Source organism: Vanessa tameamea, chromosome 9 (assembly GCF_037043105.1).
Source record: "Vanessa tameamea isolate UH-Manoa-2023 chromosome 9, ilVanTame1 primary haplotype, whole genome shotgun sequence".
Classification (NCBI taxonomy): domain Eukaryota; kingdom Metazoa; phylum Arthropoda; class Insecta; order Lepidoptera; family Nymphalidae; genus Vanessa; species Vanessa tameamea.
In genome coordinates, this window is record NC_087317.1 from 12,156,154 (window position 1) to 12,172,458 (window position 16,305).

General features: G+C 29.0%; 1 protein-coding gene across 1 annotated transcript in view; it reads right to left on the minus strand.

The window, feature by feature from the left end:
- LOC113394040 (probable chitinase 10) overlaps positions 1 to 16,305 on the minus strand; it is a 106,803-nt gene that overhangs the window by 89,822 nt on the left and 676 nt on the right. The gene's annotated exons all lie outside the window — the stretch shown is intronic.

Below are 16,305 nucleotides of genomic sequence, written 5' to 3' on the forward strand. Positions count from 1 at the left end.
CGAAATTGACAAACTTAATTCTTGATCGTGATAACTTATAAAATTAAGGCTCATTAAAACTTATTACAAGATAGATATTCTCCGAAGTCTCAGTGGAATTATTAATGTCCAATAATATGACTACCACTAATAAAACATCGCGAGGAGACCTGCATGTGTCTTATTTCAACGTAATTCTGCCACATGTGAATCCACCAAACGCATTGGAGCAGCGTGGTGAAATATGCTCCAAACCTCCTCAAAGGGAGAGGAGGCCTTAGCCCAGCAGTGGACAATTTACAGGCTGTTAATGTAAAAATGTAAGGTAATCCGCAAGTATATCTTACCTACTTATATAAAATTATTCCTATGATAATGTTACCCATTATCATAAATTACAAAAAACAATAAATCGAACGATACCGAAACTTCATTTAGTTACAAAATGAAAATACAGTTTATATGTATTATTCATAGAAAGCAATTAATATAATTGGAGCACCGGTAACGACGATATGACAAATATTTAAATGGATTTTCTGCGTTTTTGACCGAGCTGATTGAAAATCGATATAGTTATTGGTTTATTCCACGGATTGTTAATTGAAATGGTTTTGTTGCAAGTGTCAAATATTCTTTTTCATTATATAGATAGGCGAGCAAGTGTGCCACTTGTTGGTAAGTGGAAACCACCGCCCATAGACATGAGCGCTGAAAGAAATATTAAACATTCCTTAAATCGCTAATGCAACACCAACACGGATTTCTTACTGTTTTTTCTTATTATTCTTAATTTTTTTAATTTTCCAAACATTACGTAGCGAATTAAATAACTTAAAAATATCAGACATTAGCCTTATAAGCTATTCATTAAAAAAAACATATCACCTTTAATAACTGATAAAATTATTCAATAAACTTTACGTTACCATTACACGAACATTTAGAAATAGTTGAGGCAAAGATGAAATTTATTTTTAATCTCCCTGGAAACCAAACGCTTCCCTCGCACGAAATGAGGAATAACTGCATGCCCACTAAAAACGAGCGGTACGGTAAACAGAAAGAAACCATAACCATCCAACATTTCTAACCATATTCACTTGGTGGTAGGGCTTTGTGCAAGCCCGTCTGGGTATGTACCACCCACTCATCAGATATTCTACCGCCAAATAACAGTACACTGTATTGTTGTGTTCCGGTTAGAAGGGTGAGTGAGCCAGTGTAATCACAGGCACAAGGGACATAACATCTTAGTTCCCAAGGTTGGTGGCGCATAGGTGATGTAAGGAATGGTTAATATTTCTTACAGCGCCTTTGTCTATGGGCGGTGGTGACCACTTACCATCAGGTGGCCCATGTGCTCGTCCGCCAATCAATGCCATAAAAAGAAATATATATATATAAAAAAAAAATATTCGGCTAGGAAAACTAACAATACACCGTGATTAATATTTGTTGTTATAACAATTACATTCCACTTGTCTGCATATGACACATTGTATTAATACGAAAATAATATAATATACTGTTAAGTGTCGACTAATGTATCCTGGGTCTCTAATATCTCCCGGGACTCCAACGGCTAACAAAGGAAAGCAAACACTCGGCGCTTTTACTCGTACGACGAATGTGATTCGAAGTATTTGAAGCAGCCGTCATGATTGGTTGTTTATATTGTGTTTAAAGTTCGGTACACAAAGGGTACGATACTCTACTAAGCTCAAGCAAATTCATTCATGCTTTTTCGGATACCGTGAAGGCAAGAATGCTGTTCCAGATATTCCCATCATTGCTCCAAGCTTGTTGAGCTGTAACCACTTCGTTACTGCTCGTATTGGCGAAGAGAAAACACTTTGGCTCAAACTTGGCTGTATAGTTTTATCATGACCAAAAATAATAACAAAAAAAGTAAATGCGTCCGACTCGCACTTGGCCGGTTAAATATTTACATTTTAAACATGCCTGCATTAATTTTCACTATTCGAAAATAAAACATTATTAAATATTCGATCCCCATAACGCGTATTGTTTGACAATGAACAGAAATGTGGGTCGTGAAAGGAAAGCGTTTGAAAGCACGCTCTTCGCGGATGTCTCTCATTTTTTTTGGCCCCCATTCAATACATTAACATGCACGTATGAAAACGACGCATTGTAAATATGTTTAAACATGTGCTTGTGTTTTTTTTTTTTTTTGTATTTGTAACAATAACTTCACAAAAGGTATCATTTTACACGGCTTATTTATATTATATCTAGAGCAAGGGTTCACGGTCTTATACAATTTTATACCAGTCTGCATATGGTAATACTTTTTTTTAGATAATATACTAAGTATTGACAATAATATGGACTACGTCTAAATACATTCGATTTTTAAAGATTAACAGACATCAAATATATTAAATAATAGAAAATAAAGAACTAAGAAATCTAAACTCAAAAAAAAAACAGAACAATATATAATTAAACATTTAATATTAAAAATGAAAGCGCCATTAATAGACAATTAAAAACAATCGGTAAATATGTAAAATGTGTTACGGATGTTATGCTCAATAAAATAATTATTATGACGTCAGTACTTTCTAGGTGATTTCATAGCAATAAGCCTTTGTATATTATTAGAATTCTAGCTTGAATTGTAATATATTTAGGTGATTACTATTCATAGATACAAGTACCTAACACTCTAATGTTATTTGCAAATATAATTAAAGACGACGATATTAAATACTTGTTTAACACACAGACTGACAAGACTAGATTAATCAAGAGATTCTCATTAGAAATCTTATTAAGAACGTTTTCTTTCGTAAAAAGCAAAGGTATTGGACCATACAGCCTAAAAATAATTTAATTCAAGACAATAATTATACTTTGCTTATTTTTTGTGCGTTAAAGTAACGTTTATTAGTTACTTATTCCGTGGCCTTCCCTTTATTAAATTATCTGCCGCATTAGGTGCATAATATTATTATGTTAAATGTACAAATAAAGTCGAATTATTCGGCGTCCTTACAGACCTGCCGGCCTTGCGCATGCGCTTTCGACACCGCTTACTCAATTGCATCAAAACACGAAGATATATGTTAGTAAAAAAAATATACAAAAATGTTGTTAACTTAAGAAAAGTATATTATGTATTATTTACTATTTAAAACCCTATAAAATAAAATAAAATAATATCTGTCAAGAACAATGACAAATTATAACCAGTTTAGAATGTCACAACATACATACTCGTACGGTGGTCAATTACAAATAATTGTGCAAAATATGACATCCAAATAAGGCATTAATTGCATTAACAATAGACTGTATTATTGCTTGCGCTACTTACAATAAGTGTATTGCGAACTGTCAGTCACGAAACATTTCGACTAATGAACGGTACGAATACGAATTTCAAATTCAAATAGATATTCAAAGTTTCGAACACGGCCATGACTTTTCATAATATTCGATCAACTCTTGAATTTATTGTTTTAGTAATAATAATAGAATGTATTATTTAATGAATACCTTTGCTTTTTTAAATGATTTCTCAGTAAATGTTAAATTAATTTTTTTTTCAATGTAATGTTAACAATATTCTATATTTAAATGATGTATATTTTTTCAAATTCTATTTTTAAGCGTTAATGCGAAATCAAAATTGATAAAGATTTTTCTATTCACAGTAAAAGTTAGTGTCATAATTTTTTCGGTTACATTCTAACGAGTAATACTAAATTTGTAATTTCCTGTAATACAATTTTATTGTTTTGACATAATTTTGAAATATTATGTAAAATCTTTTGCCTAAATTAAAACATAATGTTACATAAAAAAACTTCAACAAGTACTGCTATTTAATATAATAAAATATGATAATTTAGTAATTATGAAATAAATGTTTTTTTTTTTTTGATACACTGTGAGAACTGGCAAAGATTACAATATTTAAATTTTATTTTAAGGACGTAAGACTGTCGATATTATTTTTTTAAATCGTATAGCATAATAGAGTCGCACCTCGTCTTTGTTTGGACACAAATACATATGTCACGATAGTCGCCCTCAATTCAATCGAAAAATAAAGAATTTCATTTGTGCTCAATTCTAATCATATGGTTTATCTTATTAATTATTATTGATTATATAATAGTTTATGTTTAATTCATATTTTCAATAATTACATTGTCTAATATGATAATGCATGATGAGACTACCTGTAAGTAGTAGAACTTTTACCTTGATAATTTTGAAATGTAATTTTTTATTTTTTATTTTGGATGTAATATTGTATCTACTGTTGGTTGTCCTAATGAAAATAAAATAAAATAAAATAAAATAAAATATGAAAGCGTTGGTAAGCTAAGCAAGTACATGACATACTATAATTTCTGTTTTATTTTTGCCTTAAAATTTAATAGAAAAATGTCACTCCTAAGGCAGGCTGGTCTCTATGAAATACGCGAAAATGAATTATAAACATCTTTTATAAGATTTTGTAGAGAATTTTTATGCGATTGTAACCGCTTCGTAATCAATATCTCAACTTTTTTGTCATATGGGTAGGACGGAGAATTAGCAATCTGATGGTAGGTAAGTGGCTATATAAAGATACTGTAAGATATATTAATCATTCCTAATATTTTCAATGCATTACCAGTCTTGGGAACTAAGATGTTATGTCACTGTAGTTACACAGATTAACTCACCCTTGAAACACGGAACACAATAATACTAAGTATTGCTGCTAACCTAACCTACCCAGTAGGGTTTCACCGAAGCGCTACCACAAAGCAAAGATTCAAGAGGTCATGGCTTACGAGACGTTTGTTTAAAATTATGTCAAGCTAATAAAATAAAATAAATAATAGACCCGTTCGAGAGTTTCTATTCGTTGTCTCGTTTTAAGATCGTCAGATGCATTTAAATTACGCATTTAAGGTTTACGATACACTTGACATGATTAAAATATAATGTGCAGTAAAAACTCATTTTAATGTCACTGCTTTTAGTGTGTAGATGGACTAAATTATATATCGATTAAATGATTCATATTAATTGCCTAATAATTGTAAATGTATAATTATGAACGTTATAAATAAGATATTATTATAGATTTTTAAAATTTGACTAGTCTCCCAAACTTTATTATTAATATGTGTGTGTGTGCGTGCGTGCGTGTGTGTGTGTGTGTGCAATTTCCACACGGTAGAAGTGAAACTCAACTACTAACTATTTTATTGTTAGTATCTTTGTCGTGATATTTTTATTAACACAGGAACGAATCTGAATGACTTAAAAAAAAATGCAATTTTTTTAATTAAACCTCTTTTTTAAATAAACGATGGGTATCCAATTGAGAATACTATTGCAAATAATTCGCATATATATTTAATCTAACATAGAAATATTATCAATACTATATTATTTTTTAATAAACCAACAAAAATCAAAAAGTAAATGTATGCAAAAAGCAATACAATTATTGTAACTAAATTATTCGGATCGTAGCACTCCAATCAAATAATTAAATTACATTCATAACATAAATATTGTATTATGAAATGATAAAAAGATGGAATTGTATGAATAAATATTGTTGTGCTCATGTTTTTTCTGTAGTTATATTTCAAAATGGTCCAGTGAGTAGAGTACTTTTATATTAACAGGAAATCGGACGTTCAAGTCCAGTCCAAGCAAAGTATCACAGTTTTCAAGCAAGTTTTCAAGCCCTCAAAGAAAATATTTATAATTAGTTCCCAGTTTCACACGGGTATAAAAATAATTTATGTATTACTTTGAGATTAAACACGAAAAGAAAAACTTCTATCCCTTTCCGGCTACGAAAGTTAAAATTCTCGGCTTTTCTCTAGTATATATAAACATATAGGTATGTTATTCTTGAATTACGAGTATCTATTTATTGAAAAAATCTGTTGCGTAGTTTAAAATATCTAAGCGTACAGAGAACGATTTTGTTTTATTCTATATGGATGTAAAAAATCGTAAGTAGGACAACCGTCTTTCACCTGCAGTAGAGCAGCGTGGTTGAAGACTTAAACTTTCTCCTTTGGAGGATATTTTTATCTTGCAATGGATGTATTTTCTTTAACATGAATACAGTGGACCCGTGAGTCGGAAGATGTGGTGATACGCTGTACCAATAAGATGTATGACTTTACGAGTAAAATCATTTAAACCATAACATAAGCAATAAGGGATTTAAAGTGGGATTTTTAAGGGCGGTGAAGGAAAACATCGTGAGGAAACCTGCATGTGTCTCATTTCACATCACATCACGAAATTCTGCCACATGTGTATTCTACCAACCCGCATTGGAGCAGCGTGGTGGAATATGCTCCAAACCTTCTCCTCGAAAGGGAGAGGAGGCCTTAGCCCAGCAGTGGGAAATTTACAGGCTGCTAATCATGATGAATGAAAAATGATGAAGGGATTTAAGGATTCTTTGTGTAACCACAATTACTACATATGAATCGAAATTAGAAGTGTCATTTTATAAAATTAAAAAGAAAACGATATTTCTATATATTGTATTGTATGTAGTTATGTTATATAGATAGACAGACTGACATATTACAGGTCACTTGATAAGTGACCTATATTATATGCACAAAGACATTGGTACTGTAAGAAATATGAATCATTTCTCATGTTACCAATGCGCCACCAACCTTGGTAACTAAGATGTTACGTCCCTTGTATCTGCAGTTACACTTATAATAAATATAATAAGGTTATTTAAATTATCAACCTCTTTGCTGGTTTCTATTCGAATCACTCCAGCTGTTTTAAAGTATCGGTGTGAGAAACAACCACACATCTATAAACAAACTTTCACATTTATAATATTAGTGAGATAATTGAATAACGAAACTGACAATCCAATTTCCTCGTACACGTTATCTATAACGGTTATATTATTACAGCAGTTTCACTATTTGATTGAAATAATTAATAAAATTATTACACAAAAAGCCACAAACCACAGGTAACAAAAACTATAGGTTTCGCTTGGATAAGTAACATTTTTGTGCTTGTATTGTTTTCGTAATAACGCTAATTGTTTATAATAAATCGTGAGTTTTCTTTAATATAAATTAAAATTATATACAATATTTCAAATTGGTTTAATATACTTTGCTTGGTGGTAGGGTTTTGTTCAAATATTCTGCCGCCAAACAGCTGTACTCAGTATTATTGGCACATGGTACATAATATCTTAATTCCCAAGGTTGATGGCGCATTGAATATTTCTTACAGCACCATTGTCTATGGGCGGTGGTGACCACTTACCATCAGGTAGCCCATTTGTTCGTCCACCTACCTATTTCATAAAAAAAAAACGACAACACACACAACGTTATTTTATCAAAAACGTTACAAATATAATGAGGAAATAGTTGACGATAACATACCGCGAGAAGGAAACAATCACGTCCAGGATATTTTAAGTACCATATAATGCTGTTAATTTGATTGTAAAACGAAATTATAGTTGAGAAAAATTGCCTTATCAATTTAAATATTTATTTTTTCAATTTATTTCTAGCATTTGTAGGCAGATGAGCAAATCATCTGATAAGTGGTAACCACTGCCCATAGTAAATAGTGTGAAACGTGAAACGACAGTGCTTTTTGTTAGTACGTCAAAAGTGCTAGCATTTGAATTCTTCTGCTGACATATTTACAATTGTTTAATGACTACACACACTTTTGTTCCTTCACTATAATGTTGCATGCCGTCCGTCTATGTTTTATAATCTAAGATATGTCCGTGTATTTTATTAAAGTCATTTGAAATGCGTTTTACTTTGATACAAAGTATTGCTTTTGCCAGTGGAATCATTAATTAATATGTTTATGACACACATATTTATCGTTTATTAAGAATTTATTTTACATACTTGTCCGAAGATGCGTATCTTTAAATAACCGGTTTCGAGCAAGTTTTAAAGATTTAAAAGGGATCTGTTTGAAAATTGATTTAAATTAAAATGAATATAACTAAAGTTCAAACAGAACTGGAAAATGTTTAATAAAACTGATTTATAACATATGTTGGATTTCTTTAGTTTCATATAAACGATACTAGCTTACAGTTTGAGAGGAAACTTTAAAGGTGTTTCGATGCCTAAGATCAACTGCGTGAAGTTCTATTCACCATAAGCTGTCTTAATAAACAGGCTAGTTAACGAAAAAATAATTATTTATATCGATCTAATATGATGAGTGCTATAACATATTCTACAAAACGAACTTAGTTTCTTAAAATCAAGAAATTTTAATATTCTTATATTCATATTAAAATTAAATACATAACTTCTGTTAGTGTCGTTGGTAAATCATTCGAGTGATATCGTCCACGACCAAAGGCCTTCTGAGTTAATTTAATAACAGTAACTGGAGCGTAGCGTGCCACACTGACCCGCAGTCGGTTTGCGTGTTACGTTTCCAGCGCTTTGAATATAATCTTAATGTATTATTGAGAAGGAAGGCAAGTATAGTTGAGTATTGAATATGTTATCTCAAAAAGAAGTATTTATCGATGGACGATGTCTGTTAGGTTAATTATTTCGTGATTAATCCGGCACCAAATCTATAAATATTAAATAACGTTGTGTGTGTTACAAAGACGTGTACATTCAGATATAATATATAATATACAGTTAAAAATACAAGCACTAGAAAATATAAAAATAAATACAACCATTTGGTTTGGTAACTCTTTTATCAAACAGTGACATCATCCAGTTCAAAATATTTAACTCTATATGACATATATATATATACATATTCTCTGATTATTATAGATTCTTAGCTTATTATAGATACAATGCTATGTCAAAAATCTTAATTTATAGTTTGCATATAGATTTCCGTATGGCATAGGAAGTTGATTCGTTTATTGTTCGTTACCGTGTAACTAATTATATATATAATTAGTTACACGGTAATATAATACCGTGTAATAATTTTTATCGTATATGCATTTAAGTACCATCATAAAAGAAAATATTATGTATATTCGTTTACGACGCTAATTATATTATTAATATTAAATACCTTTCAAATAATTTAGGTTTCATTCCTCTTATCCTATAATATTTAAAATAAAATAAGATTTCATTGATATATTTATAAACATTTAAAGTTTATCAAATGATTGCAACGATAACGTTATTTTTTGTACGATCCGTTTTGTAAACGCAAACAAGTATTCGTCGTTGTAAATATTACAAACGTTATCACGAATTGCGTTGCAAAACAAACATCGTTGCAAAGTTTAACTTCAAATGATTTCTAAATTAAATCAACTGCTAGTATTTTTTAAAGTTTCGTAAAATTTGTGGAGTGTTCTTGTTAACTTTGTTAATATTATAATAGATATGTGAATTCGTGATGAAAGACATACATCGTTACGTCGCTCGTTATAAAATTTAACGATTATGAATGTCTGTAATGATTTGTAAACTTTAAGTCTTTGGATTGCATAGAAAAATCAAATTAACATTTTTTATTTTAAGTTATATAATTTTATAATAAATGAGACATATTTTTAATGAGTTTACATTACCAACTTGAGAATTAGTATTTTAATTTTAAATATCTGCCCAAGGGGTAGTTTATTTTATTTTATTTTCATTAGGACAACCAACAGTAGTTACAATATCATATCCAAAATAAAAAATAAAAATTACATTTCAAAATTATCAAGGCTACTACTTACAGGTGGTATATATAGTACATATTACACAATGTAATTATTGAAAATATAAATTAAACATAAGCATAATAATTAAATATTAGAAATATAATACATTTTTAAACTATTATATAATAAATAATAATTAATAAAACCAATAAGATAAACAATACGATGAGAATTGAGCACAAATGAAATTCTTTATTTTTCGATTGATTTGAGGTCGTCTATCGTGACATATGTCTAAATCATTTACTTTAATACTGATGGTGATGTATAACAATGTTAATGTTGATATGATAGAATTCCTACCTAGTTGCGTTTTATATAATCTGGTATAAATGAACATAACATATCTTTTTTAGAGTATATAATAAAAGACATTGGGTGAAAATTATTATAATCGATCCGAAAAAATATGTTTGAAATGTTATTACAAAAATTTACTTGTAGAGTTATTTTGTAAGAACTCGAAACTCACGATTCTAAGCATTATCGTGCAATGTCAAATAATACATCAATATTTATATAATTTGACAGATTCGCTGGTTTTAAAGATAATTTTTATATAATGAATGTCAGAATTGTTCCAAGTCGTTAAACTTACGAAAATTCAATTTACGTAAACGTATATTAAAACTTTTAGGTCATTTGTAAGTTAAGAAGTGAAATTTTCAAATAAGTACACAACCTACATTACATAATACAAATAACTAGTTCTTATTGGGAACAACTTCGTAATGTTAAGTTTGTAATAAAAGATAAGAAAATAAATTTAAATGTTTTAAAACTAAAAAATCGCATCTGCCGTATATTACTTGCGACAGATATATATGTATATGTATATATTTTTATGTTATAGGTTGCACGAGCATGCGGGCCACCTGATGGTGAAGTGGCTACCACCGCCCATAGACAACGGCGCTGTGAGAAATATTAAACATTTCTTACATCACCAATATGCCACCAACCTTGGGAACTAAGATTTTATGTCTAGTGCCTGTAGTTACACTGGCTCACTCACCCTTCAAACGGGAACACAACAATACTGAGTACTGTTGTTTGGTACGTACCCGGCCTTGCTTAAAGCCCTACCACAAAATAGATATATTGAAATTTTATATATTCGATCTTATAATTTACTTTTGTTACATTATAATAGCGCCAGTTCAACCAATATTGGACATAAGCCTTTCTCAAAACAGGCTACTGAACTTTGCACTTGTTTAAAATAAGTCTGTTTCATAACACGCCACTGGGCCTGATCTTTGTGTTTTATCAACTATCACCAGGCATTTTGTATGTTATGGCGTCAGCTAGCCTGGCGGCCCATTTTACATTCGCCATCACGTAGTTTCCATTGGAGTACTCGCCAGACGAACTGATAAAAGTGCATGTGAGTCCGATTCTCTACCACTTCAGATCAATTCTAGCTATAATAAAAAAGAGTGCAGCTAAACTTGTTGACTTTCAGCTAGGATATATATATATATAATTGTATTTGACTAACATAACTTTGTATTTTTAATGCCGGAAAATAGTAACTACTGTGCCAGTTATTCTCGGTAGAACCTAATTCCGAACCGGTATTAGCTTCAGTTAATATAATTTTGTAAAATAACGATTCAAAAGACCTTGTAAAAGCTTACTTGAATAAAGTATATTTTTATTTGGACTTTGATTTATGTGTTATTTGAAATCTATACCCAATCATCTTATTTCTTATGTCATTCTACGGCGAAACTCTTACGAGAGCCGTTTTATTAGGTTGCTTAAAGTTATTAAGGTAGTGTACTAGACTAATACTAGTACTAGTATAAGTCGCATGGCAACTGTCCGCGTTCCGGTATCGTGTGTTAAATCTCACCATTCTCAATTCTTAAAGCGGTTGTTTATTTTCAAATAACACACAAAAGTTCATTGTATTGATAAGTAAAACTCGGTTACATGAAAGTATTTACAAATGATCGCTACACGCATATGCAGCTATTATTATAATCATATCGTAGCAGTTAGCAGCACGCATTTTTAAACGCCTAATCTAAAGCATGGAATTATAATTGATCAGTAAACTGTTTTAGTGACCTTGTTTTCGAAAGTGAAATAAAACGAATTCAAACAATTATAACAGAAAAATGAATCGATAATTACGCGTTATAAAAAAAAAATAGAAACAAATGTATTTTATTTCAAGATATTTTCAAGCTTTTTAGTCATTACACATATTGAATATATTTAATATAAATATAAATAATTAAATATATTTTTGAAATGAATAAAATCAGTTATATTCTTTAAATAATAACATATTATAAAAATTGCGCTAAAAATGGTTGTCATATTTGTGACGACAAAATGTTAATACACACAACTATCTTTCTCGACGCTTTAAAATTGTGACTTAACTTACGAAAATTTTATTACAATTTTATTTATTACGTATTATAAAAAATATCAAATATCCACATAGTTACTAGTCTGAATCTAAGTATCGAAACTATCTTAGTCTCATTGAAATTATTATTATAATACAATCGTGTCGTGATTGTGTCGTTAGGATAAACAAAGTACCGTTAGTTGTCCCGAGCATACAGCTGATCGCTCTAACGGTGGGTACTTTAACTATTCCAATATCTTTTCTAGCGGTACCCTTAACTGGGCCCTTCATTAGGGTATCTAAGATTTGAGATTATTAGAAATGACATGAGAGACGCCTGAGGAAAATTAAATTGAAATTAAATATTAAATTCTAATTAAATGCAATATTTTATTATATATTGAAGTAGATGTATTGATTACAAATTGAAAATGATTTTGAACGTACTTGATTATAATATTATTACTATATATGCATATAAATAAAGTACAGAATTACATATATATTATATATATACGTCACTAAAACCTAAATGTCTATACTGATTTTGATGTTGTTGTTTGTATGTATTGATTGAGTTCCAGGATATGTGTTAACAAAAAAAAAACTTATTTTTAGTTTTATAAAAGATTTTATTGGTACACGATATGTAAAGGTTTTTTGTCGTTGTATATTTAATCGAATTCGAATCAAACATGACATTTCTCTCATACTTCCTATTCTTAGAATTATTTGCTTCTGAAACCACTGAGTCATACTACTGGTTATTTATAATTAAAAATAAATTATTAAACGCATATTCGAAATGCGTAATAACATTCCTGACACACATTTGTGTGATTAGACGCAGTAACGAAACGAAAATCTTAACATCTGAGGATATTAAATTAATAAGGAAAAGACTATAATTTAGGCTTATATTGAATATTTTTTGTCTCTATCTAATGTCTCTTAAAAAACAGGATGGCAATATATTTAATAAATTCAGATTTACCAATATTTTCTTAATGTAATTTAAATTCAAAACCAGCGGTAGCATTACTTTTAAATTAATATTGTATTTTGACGATTAACCAGTTGTAAGAGCCGATTTAAATAAAGTATATCTTGATATTTGATTTGATTTTATTGTTAAGCAATATATATAAAAACAATATTAATACTTCACGCAAGAACAAAACAGGGGAAGAGATTACTATCACAAGTACCATATATACTTTGTTATATCATTCCCACCGTAATTAGCACATATAGTATTACATTTATGATATATATCATAAGACCTAACATGCAATGTTAATTAGTGACGAAATGTAACAGAGACTTCCTATATATTTTCTCAGATATTTACGTTACGTACCAGCATAAAGTTTCTGTTAAATCTATTGATAGTCTTTTATTTTCATTTATAGAGCCATCAAAGTTCATATATAACTTTTTTTTACAAATAAAAATTTTTAGACCGTAGGCCGTATTTTTATATAACACTACAATGAATCAAATTCGAACACAAGTTATAAGAACACCGTTTCAAAAAAGGTTATTATTTATTATAATATTTATATGGTACTTATAAATTTTCATTCAATGTAATTAAATATTAAGTTTCAGCTTGAATTTGTATGCAAGCACATTTTATAAAGTTTTTCGTATAATTATTTTAGTAACTGAAATAATATTTAAAATAATATATGTATCTCTTATATAAACTATTTACACAATTTTATAATTGAAACGGAGAAATATGAATTATAATTATTTAATAAAATGCAAACATTTTAATTCAATAACTTTTATTAAAATATTAAATCACCATAAATTATGAGGATTGCTTTTAAATATACATTGAATAGATAGTAGAAATCACGAAATGTAGGTATTTAAAAAATAGTTTAAAAAAATAAATGAATAAATACTTCGAGCCCGGATATTTTATAATACAGACAGTTATACTACAATTTAACATGCACATTCTTACGCATACGTTCTTTGAAATCTATATTCCAATCTAAGATAATCACATGCCTTAAAAATTTGTAACGCATGACCTGTAACTTAAAATTGCACGTTGGTGTTTTAGAGGTAAATACGTTTTTATTTATTACCGAAAAAATGAATAGTTAAGGCGTAATCTGCTTTAAATTACTCTACGGTTTTATATATAGAGGATGAAAACGCATTTAGCATTCGTTGATTTTATTACTGCTTAGATAATTGAAAAAAATACCGAGCGCTTACTTGTAAAGGCTAACTATGTTTGGAAGAGGTTACTTGAGTAAAGTACATTTTGATTTTTTAAGATTTCTATTGATTTTTTTATGTAATAATATTTTTAAGCATTAAAATAATTTTCTAGAATTTATTATATTTTGTTCGAATTATTATTGATTTTGCATCTCTGACTAAAACTTTGCTTTTCTCAGTTCATGCTGCATAAGTAGTATTACATCAAATAGATCGATTTTCAAATAAGATTTTAGGATAACTGGGTTTTCTTTCAACGAAATCATTTGACAAAACTAATTATATTGCTTTAAGTTTTGCTTTAATAATTATTCAAACGATTAACATAAAACCAAAGAATATAAATTGAACTCTACACAGTTACTATAAACTCCAAGCAGAATCGTTTAAACATAAAGACGAAGATTTAAACTGATGACATCCAGTTCAATCCAGGTTAAAACTGCAACATTTCTCGTGTTCAGTGATCGAACAAACAATGAAGAAATCAGAATTAAATCCATGTTGAATTTTACTTTAGTAATACAATAAGATTTGCGTCCCTTTAACCCTGTGCATATTTAATCTTTAAAACCATCATTGCTTCCTGCTTGCGCACCGATATTGGTCTATAATTAATATTTAAAACAGATACGTCATGTACTTAATTTACATAATATCGTGATTACATTTTAAAGGAAATTAATTTGGGAAAAATTGGTTGTAACGGATGATGTCGTAATAATATCATATCAAGCGTTGAGCCTATTTCGAATGTAATTCGGCTAAGGTCGACGGTTGATTTAATGAAAATAACTTCCATTGGCAGTATAATTAACGTAGATTAACAATCATAAGATCAAACGAAAAATTATACTCTAATGAGTATAAAATTAATAAAAATACTAAAGTCAATAGCAATCTTTGTAAAAACAAATTGGTTTCCGGTTAAAAGGTGTGAGCCACTCCTATTTAACGCACAAGAGATATATATTTTTAAGGTGGTATGTTTTATATGAGAATAATTTTTATGTCATCTCATAATGTTTTTATAATTAATTATAAAAAAATATTGAGTGAAAGGATCTGTAACAATGCAATGCTAAGATTTATATCGTAAATATCAGGCTGTGTAAAATATATTTTTATTTTAAATTAAAATTTCACTAATTTAATGTTACTAGTTTTAACATATTTTATATAACAACGATACTCTTTCTCTGTTATAAAGTTTTCTTTTGTTTCATTAATCGTTTTGTTAAAATTAATAGCAGTATAAAATAGAAAAATCTTCTTTTTTTTTTTTAAATTAAAATATATCCAAATAATAATAATAACAGGAAATCTAAATGTATCCAGGAGTTAAAAATATATATTGTATGAATAGCTATTTAAGTTTCTACTAACCAAGTGATAGTTAATTTTTTAATTATTATTAACATAATTAAAATTAATTAATATATCCGATATTCTTCTTAATTAATTCTTCCTAAAACTATTAAATATTTACGACCATAACTTGTACACTTAAAATATATGACATATTTTCATAATTCAACAATAAAAGAAATTTAAAACATTCATTATATGTACTTATCAATAACAATACGTACGACAATAATCACAAAAATTTCTCGAAACGTTCGAGGTGAAATAGACGCTATGAATACATAAAATACGGTTTAAATAAACATAACATTTTATACGCTCGCGATTTCTACGGACCCGCAACTTTCTCTTAGTGAAACTATGTTTTATCCATTGTACGCTAGACGTTGCTGCGTAAATAGCAGATTTCGAATTTTTAATCTGTGACATAAAGCACAACGAACATTTATTTTTAATTCTTACGAGGAAAAGACTTAAACGAGTTCTGCCAAGTTTGTATTTCGACATTGTCGCCATTAATTATACAAATGTTAAAAATAATATTGAATTTAAAGCGAGATTAAAAGACAGACTATGATATTTTTTTATTAATATTGAATATTTCAAACTTGAC